Source organism: Dipodomys spectabilis, unplaced genomic scaffold (genome assembly GCF_019054845.1).
Source record: "Dipodomys spectabilis isolate Male_0828 unplaced genomic scaffold, ASM1905484v1 ptg000165l, whole genome shotgun sequence".
Taxonomy (NCBI): Eukaryota; Metazoa; Chordata; class Mammalia; order Rodentia; family Heteromyidae; genus Dipodomys; species Dipodomys spectabilis.
Genome location: NW_024870842.1, coordinates 639279 through 648711, shown reverse-complemented (window position 1 = coordinate 648711; position 9433 = coordinate 639279).

Sequence of the window (9433 nt, the reverse complement as noted above, 5' to 3'; positions counted from 1 at the left end):
AGGGACAGAGCCCAGGCCCAGAGTTCAAGCCCCATGACCGACCAAAAAAAAAAGTTAACAAATGGGACTGCATCAAATCAACAGTCAATTCTGCACTTCAAAAGAAAAAAACCACTAGACTGAAGAAACAACCCAAAGACTGGGAGAAAATCTTTGCTGGCTATTCATCTCATAGAGGATTAGTGCCTAGAAAAAAAATTATATATATATATATATATATATATATAAAGTTCAAAATTTAAACATTAAAGGAACAAACAATCCAGTTAAGAAATTGAGGAGACTACAATGCTTGATAAGAAATGTACTCATTATCTTGCCCATGTAATTGTAACCCCTCTGTACAGTATTTTCACAATAAAAAAAAAGAAAAAAAAAGAAATTGAACAGCTGGCACTGGTGGCTCACGCCTACAATCCTAGCTACTCAGGAGGCTTGGCTCTGAGAATCACAGTTCAAAGCCAGCCCAGTCAGAAGAGGTTTAGCCCTATGGTTCAAGTGGTAGAACACTGGCCTTGAGCACAAAGAAGCTCAGGGACAGTGCCCAGGCCCTGAGTTCAAGCCCCATGACTGTCAAAAATAAGAAGAAATTGAACCAATATTCTCAAAAGAAACACAAAGAGCCAAAAAGAAATGCTCAACATAGTCATCCATAAAGGAAATGCAAATCAAAGTGGCCCTGGGATTCCATCTTACCTAGGTCAGAATTTCAGTCATCAAAACAACAAACAGCAAATTCTTGAGAGGTTACAAAGGAAAAAGGACACTTCTACACTGTTGGTGGGAATGTGAATTAGTGTAGCTTCTATGGAAATAGTATGAGGGTCCTTTAAAAATGATCCTATGATCTTACTATACCACTCCTGGTAATATATCCTTGGGAATATAAGTCAACATATTTTAGAGACAATCGTGAGCTCCTTTTTATTACAACATTAATTACCATAGTTAGGCTATGGTATCAACCAACCAATAAATGGATGAAGAATATGTGGTACATATGTGCATAGAGAATTATTCAGTCATAAAGAAAAATGAAATCTACAAGAAAGTGGAGATCATCATGGTGAGCAAGTTAAGCCAAGATCAGAAAGACAAATACCACAAATTTTCACTCACATGCAAGTTCCAGACCTAAATAATAATAATCAGTGGAAATGATGCTGCTGCTGCTGCTGCTGCTGATGATGATGATGATAATGATATGACTGAAGAAGCTGGTGAAACTACTGGGGGGGGGGGGACTAAAAAGATGAGGGAAGCGTGAAGGGAAAGTCATGGGAAGTTAATATGATTGGAGTGTATTATAGCTAGACACTAAAAGAGCACAATGACTCTCACCAAAAACTGCTAAGAGGGCAGTAGTAAGGGGAGGGGTTAAGAAGAGTAACAGAAAGTATAAATTAGATCAAAGAATAGTATTTGCATGGATAGGAATATCACAAAATCCTTTGTACAATGGATTTTATGCTAACAAAAGTTGCTCATAATTGTATTTAAGGTTCACCTAAGGAATCCTGAATAATCTCTCTATTTAAAACCCTTAATTACCCTTAAAGACCTCTTTTCCTTAAGATAATATTTATAGGTTCTAGGGAGTTGAGTCCTGATATTTTTGATTGATGGTTTTCCAGCCTTCTACACTCTGAGTCAAGTTAAAATGTTGATCAGGATAAAATTAGCATGAAAAGCCCACACAGGCTACAATCTACCATCCTGAGATAATCACCCCTTAGTCAGCATCCTGAGAGAACTTACAAATTCAGTTTTCAACAGCTGATTGGGAAATCACTCTAGGAATGAACAAAAGGCATAAAATCAGTCCAGGATGTATAAAATGTTATATATTTGTATTAAATATTATTATAGGTTCCAAAGAAATAGTGACTCAGGATTTACACATAGAAAAAAGAAAAGACTTAAATCTCCAAAAGGAGCTATTTACAGGAATAATGAGAAATGAGAACACACAGGTGCTGCAGATAGGATTTCCCTGGAGACAGAACTTGATGTGGAGTTTGGCATGCAAGGTGTTTCGAAGAGCCCTTGGGATTGCCATCAGTGGCAGGAAGGATAAGAAAGCAGAAGTGGGTAGAGGAAGGTTTCTAGTAATGTCAACAATAGCAGCCTTGACCAACCCCACAGAGAGCTCTGGAGCTGAAATCATTCTTTAGAGTTTTCCTCTAGAGTTGGGCCAAGTTGATCATGCCTTTTTATTCTCACAACAAATTAGTCACTGGAGATGGTCTGCTCAGGGAGAGCTGTAACCATAGGCAAGGCAGCTCTCTGCAGCTCAAATAATCCTTGAAGAGGCTGAGGACTGTCTATTGATTACCCTGTTAGAGTCGGACAAGCCCTTCTTTGGAGAAGAATCTCAGCTGTGCATCAGTTCTTCAGTGATTTAGGATAATACATTCTCCATCATCACTGAATACTAAGACTCTCAGAATTGCTACATAACAGAATGTGAATAGCTACAAAGTCTTACATTTAGTTTTGTTATTATTAAGTGGGTTTTGTTTTATTTTCTTTTAAAATATTTTTAAGAAACTGGCCACCAAAAATTCAATTTTCTCCTAAAAACATTTTATTGCTAGGAATAAAACAAATATTTCTACACTTGCCATTTGTACTCATCTTGATGTTAAAGGTTATGGCCAGAGAAATTATGCAAAAGTGGAATAAAGGCATCTACATTGGAAAGTAAGAAGTAAAACTATTTTTATTTCTAGATGATATAATTTTACATATAGAAAATATTAAACTACTGAAATTGTACGAGAATGAATAACACATTTACCAAGGTTGCAGAATACAAGATCAATATACAAAGTCAATGACATTTCTGTATAGTTGAAATAAGCAATCTGAAAATGAAACTAAGAAAATTATTTCATTGATAATGCCATTTAAAACTAAAATTTTGACATGATTTTAATAAAAGAAATCTCAAACAAATACTCCCCAAACTATGAAACATTGTGATAGCTCAGGCCAATATCCCAGAGCTCAGGAGTCTGAGGCAGGATCTTGAAATAAAGGTCACCCAGTGTGACCATGCCAAAGAGCATGGACATGGAAGAGAAGAAGGAGGGGAAACAGATACAGGGAGGGAGACAGAGAGCACCAGAGTTGGAGGACAGCACCATACGAGGCTCTTGGTCACTGTTTTATCTACAAAATCTAGCATTGAATATCAGAGAGAAAATGGTGAATAACTATTTGCTAAGTGAATAAATGAGCAAATAATTGAAGCAGGTATATGATATATGACAGATATGTCAGTCACACAAAATACTAACAGATGACAGACAAGAAAACTATCTCTTCAGATGGAAAAGCAATTCCATCCAATGGTCAGTATCTTTTAAGAGAGAAAAGATCAGAATCTTGAAGGTGGGTAGAATCTTCCAAATTATCTCAGCTAGTCCCAAGTGATCTCTCTCCTGTGTGGAAGCTAAGTTATGAAAACCACCCAGATGTCCTACAATATGGATCCAGAAAATGTGATATATATGTATATGGGGTATGTATGGCAAATAGATGTGTATATGTATGTACATAAGTATATATGAATTATATACACACATAGATATACATGTTATATATTAATTTAACTCATCTACCAAGAAGAATAATACCGTGTCATTTGCAGGGAAATGGATAGACCTGGAAAAAAATTAAGTGAAGTCAAGCTCAGACAAAAAAAAAAAATGGGTGCACCATTGTAACAATGATCTGTACAAGACACTATGTTGAAAATGAATTTTACAACTTGGCGGGGAGGAGTTGGAGAGGTGGGAGGGAAGGGATGGTAGGAGAAAAACAAAGGGGGAGGAGGTAACAATCTTGATAGGAAATGTACTCATTTCCCTACTCATGTAACAGTAAACCCTCTGTACAGTATTTTTACAATAAAATATATACATGGAAAAATTACATAAATGTTTAAATAAATGAAAAAAGGATGCATATTTTCCCACATATGTGGAAGTTAGATCTAAGTTATAAACCTACAGAGGGTTAAATGTATGCACACAAACCAATAGACTAAAGTATGGTATACTCAGAGGAGGATTGCAATGGTATAATTCCTCTGAACAACTAATTTATTGTTTATCAAAATGAATACTAGGAAGCTGGAACAACCCAAAGGCCCTACAATATGGATCAAGAAAATGTGACATGTATATGAATATACATACATAATCCATAATATATTCATTTTTAATCTTTGAATTGTGGTTCCATACAATCCAGGTTTGTAAGAATTCACTTTAAAAACAAATACTCAGACTGAAATCAAATGGAAATTCTCCAAAGGAATGTCAACCTAATTTATTTTACTAGAATGTGTTACAAGGGATCTAAGTCATAATAACCCCAAATCGATCTTGATTGGAATGTTCTTGCTCCATTTCAAATGTCTGCTATAACTACTACTGAAGAATCTAGCCCAAGCAAAACCCTTTGTTCCAGAGCAACAGGCAGTTTCTTGCTTTCTTTAATACTCTCACTTTAAGCCTATTATTCTATAGATCAACCTACCACCTTTGATTATCTTTCTTTTACTGTGTGTGTGTGTGTGCACGCACGCACACACACGCGCGTGCACGTGCGCACTCCCATGCATGAGCCAGTATTAGAGATGAGCTCAGGGCCTCAAACTCTCATTAGGTTTTTTAATTCACAGCTGGCATTCCACCACTTGAGCCATGCCTCCATTCCTGCTTTTTTCTGGTTAATCGGAGATGGAATCTTAAAGATTTTTCTGCCTAGGTCTGGCTTCAAACTGAGATCCTCTGGGTCTCAGCCCCGAGTAGCTAGGGTTACAGGCGTGAGTCACCAGCAAGCAGCTTCCTTCGTTCTTCAGACTTTTTCTGCTGGAGAGATGGTCAGGCTCCAAATATTATATGTGCATTGCTGTGCATATGTGTATGCTGTCTCCCTTTACCATGCTTTTAAAATACTTATTTAAATTGTTGTCAACTAAGAGATTTGCATGCTTAAAAATCCAGGTTTCTAGCTTCTCTTGAAAACTCAGAAAATGTGGCAATTCTGGGTACTCTTTCCTCTGTGAAAGGTGATCAGTGCCATGAAATGAATGACCCATTTTGAATGAGACTTATTTCCCAGTTCCCATACTCCTATACTAACTCACCTTACTCACTGGTTTCCTTCCTGGACTTTGTATGCATTTGAGTTCATGCCTCTTTCTGTACTCACAGCTCCTATTCTGCTTCATAGATCTGAAACCCAGGTCCTTCTTTAGTTTTGGGTATGAGCAATCAGGAACATGGTAAATCAAGCCTTCATCGTGTAATCTGAGAGCAGATTCAGGTTCTTACAAAGCAAAAGGCAGATTAACTTACTATGCACACACAGTATGCTTGGCTAGGCAGATAACTGTGGTCCCAGGACAGACAAAGTGATGAAATTTCCTCTCATGTTATTGAAAAATGTGCATTTTCATTTCATCCAGGCCTGTTCCCTTCTGCCCTGCAGACTCACTGACTCCCCAGCCCAAGCTTCTCCAAGCCTGGGCTGGGAGGTGGGTCAGAGAGCAGCTGAAGAAAATTAACAGGAGGTAGGATGAGGGTAGAAGACACTCCCAGGTTCAACTTCCAGCCCAAGCCCTGTGGTAAGGACGCTGGCCAAGCACCACGTCCTCCCCCCATCAATGTGGCTCAGCAGCCAGATGGCAGTGGCTCTTCCATCCCCTCAGCCCAGGCAGGCTGTGAACAGGAAGCGTCAAGTGTGGTCCTCACTGGCCCACCCTAGGGCCCGAAGCTGCCTAGTTCCAGCAAATGATGACTTTTTAATTTCCAGCCTTTGGTCCCTAATGAGAGAAGTGGAAAGGGGTTGAGGTTGGCATCTGGATCCTGCAAAATCAGAGAGCCCTTGGCAAGGAGTGACCTTGGGAGGTCATCTACACTCTGCCTGCCAGCTTCTCTCTTTATCCAGGGCCCATGCTCGCCCATTGCCTTCAAGAAGCCTTCCTGGATTCCCACCCTCCTTTCCCTCTCTCCTCTCTTTTCTCCCTCTCTTTCTCTCTCCTTGCTTTTCTTTCTCTCTCCTTCCTCCCACCACTCTCTCCCTCTCCCTCTTCCCCCCTCTGAGAAATACCCAAGTGAAATGTTCATTCTTAGAAGCAAGTGCTGGTTGAACTTGGACTCAGACAAAATACATTCAAGTCCTGGTTTTCGCTGTGAATGTGTCACCTTGCAAATTCCTCCGGGCATTGCTGAATTACAATGATTTAAAATGAGAAGAGAACACCTCACCCCCACCTCCCATCCCCCACACCCCTGCTTCCCTAACAACTCACACAGTTGTCTAGAAAGGTTTAATGAGGTTAAGCAGGAAAGGGAGGCAGGGGCTTTGAAAAGATTATATTCACAAGTAGGAAAAAGAAACAAGACAGTATTTCACCTTCCTGCCTCTCAACCTTTTCCTGTGTTAGAGTTAGTTCCTGAGGGCAGGCCTCTCACTCCAGTTTCCCAGGAGCCCAAGCCACTAGAAACTCCTAAGAGGCAGAGTCCTGTCTCCTAGCAACACACCAACATCTCTCTTCCCAGAAGTGGCTCAGGCAGAGTTACCTGGGTGATTGATGGGCCTGGGGCCATGACTCCAGCTTAACCCCAGGTTCTATAGAAGCCTTACAGATGGATCTGTTTCAGATGAGAGGACCCTAACATCATAAGGGATTTTAGGTGAGCGGCTATTTCAGTGTGCTTTCTTGTGCTCCATTTTTGGCGAGAAAGTGTTTGAAGTAAGTGTTCTGTGAGCAAAGAAATGAGAGAGACTGAGTGGAGACAGCTGGGGGAAGGGCTGGAGGGTGTTTATGCTTAGGACCCAGCTTGGAGATACCAGACACTGTTCAGTAGATGATACCAGGACATTAGAACTGAGTAGAAGGGCTTTGCTAGTGGATGAAGAGTCCTGGCTTGTTGAGAGCCTTGTCTGCGTATTTCCGGAGATCTCAGGGCACCACATAGGAGCAAAGGCCAAAGCAATTTTTTAATCATCTTGGTATCTTGCCAGGCCAGCCTTGGAATCAGCATTCCCCAAGCCCTGCCTCTCACTCTACTGTACAACTTGAGAAGACACCTGCTCTGACTGGAGGCAAGTTACAGCCAGGCACTGATGAAGGAGCTGGGCCTCAGGAGCCCACCTGCCCTCTGGCCCAAGAGAAAACCTAAGTGATCAGGAGACATTTGAACAGTGCTTGTCCACTGCAAGACCTTCACACCCCCTCTTCCACTCCTCTGAAAAGAAGGGCAACAGGATTGAAGGCTGACTTTGCTACAGAAATGCAAGTTCTGCTTTTGGAAATAGATTAGGATCTTAAAAGCAAAACCAACCAAGTTTTCTGCAGAGATTAAGGAATCCAGATTCTAGATGAATACACTTCTAAGCACCCACAACCTCCTCCTCCACCCTTCACTTGGACGTCCAGGTCAAATACGAGGCTTTGCACTACCCGGTCAAGACCACAATGGCCAGCACGGCTTCCCCTGGCCTATCAGGAAAATCACCAAGTGATTCACTAATTGTCCTAACACTGCCTCAAAACTTTATTGCCCTTTCCCCACATACTACCAATTTCTGCCCTCACAAGCAGCAAGGGAGGCAGGGTGCACAACACTCTACCCATTGCACAGATAGGGAAGCTGAGGCCTTCATTATCCACTGCAGCCCATGCCCAAAGACAGGACTAAGCCAGCTTTGATGAGAACCACTAGCAAGAAACTTGATATAAGTAACAGATACTAAAAGTCAATTTGTTTCAGGTTCAAATCCCAGCCCCGTCATTTACTAGACTATAAATCCTGATGCAAATGATTGGCCACTTCTGGTCCTTATCTAAAAGTGCTTACCTCCCAGCTCTATTTGTGCATTGGGGATGTAGCTCATTGCTGGAATCCCTGTGTAAGACAGCTACACACACACACACACACACACACACACACACACACACACAATCATAGGAGGGGCTGTGAGCATGAAATGAGAAGACTAAGGACGAAAGTTTCTAGCACATTTCTCAGCACCATGAATACTCAGTGTTTGTTCTATTTGGCAGTGACATGCTCATTCCCAAGGTGAAAATGAGGTACCTCTGAAATCCAGCACAAACCTGAGCTGTGGCTGTCAAGGATGGAAGCTGGTAAATTGATTGCAGTAATGTTTCTGCTCATCAGGTTGGTTGGTTAGTTTGTTGGTTGGTTGGTTTGGGTGCCAGTACTAAGCCTTGAACTCAGGGCCTCATGCTCTCCCATAGCTTTTTTTTAAAATAAGTTTTTTTATTGTGAAAATACTGTACAGAGGGGTTACAATTACATGAGCAAGGTAATGAGTACATTTCTTATCAAGCATTGCTGCCTCCTTTGTTTTTCCCCTTCCTTCCCATTCTCCCATAGCTTTTGTGCCTAATGTTGGCACTGTACCACTTAAGCCACAACTCCACTTTTGGCTTTTGCCTCATTAATTGGAGAGAAGAGTCTCACAAATTTTTCTGCCCAGGTTGGCTTTGAACTTGGATCCTCACTCAGATCTAAGCCTCCAAAGTAGGACTATAGGCTAGGACTATAGGCATGAGCCATAGGCACCCAGGATCATCAGTTTCTAAATAATTTTTTTGTGTGAGTTGTGGGACTCAAACTCAGGGCCTGGGTGCTGTCCCTGCTTTTTCATTCAAGGCTGACACTCTACCACTCTGAGCCACAGCACCACTCCTTGTCTTCTGGTGGTTAATTGGAGATAAGAGTCTTAGCTGGCTTTGAACTTCGATCCTCAGATCTCAGCCTCCTGAGTAGCTAGGGCTAGAGGTATGAGCCATTTGGCTTTCTAAATATATAGATATAGATTTTTTTTTTTGCCGGTCATGGGGCCTGAACTCTGGGCCTGGGCGCTGTCCCTCAGCTCTTCAGCTCAAGGCTACCACTCTACCACTGGAGCCACAATACCACTTCTGGCTTTTTCTGCTTATATGGTGCTGAGGATTTGAACCCAGGGCCTCATGCATGCGAGGCAAGTGCTCTACCACTGAGCCAACCCTAAATATATTTTTAAACAGGAAAAAAAACTCATAAAATAGAAGGCAGAATACAAAAGCAAGAGAAAGGGATAGAAAGAAACATGACCTGACATCACAAGACCGGAGACATCTTTGAAGGTGGACCTGACCTTGGAGTCAACCCTGATATCAGGCTATATTCTCCCTGACCAGTAGCAGACAGCAGGCAACCTGTCTGCAAAATCTCCCAGTTCACCAAGTGCAAGGAAGCACTCTTGCAAGGACCCTTACATAAGCCAGGTCGCACAGAGAGCTGTGATTCTTCAAGAAACAGAACTGTTGTTCCGGAGCAAGTCTTATTACAGAGGTCACACAGCCGACTGTCCTCAGAGCATACTGACTGAGAGAGCACAG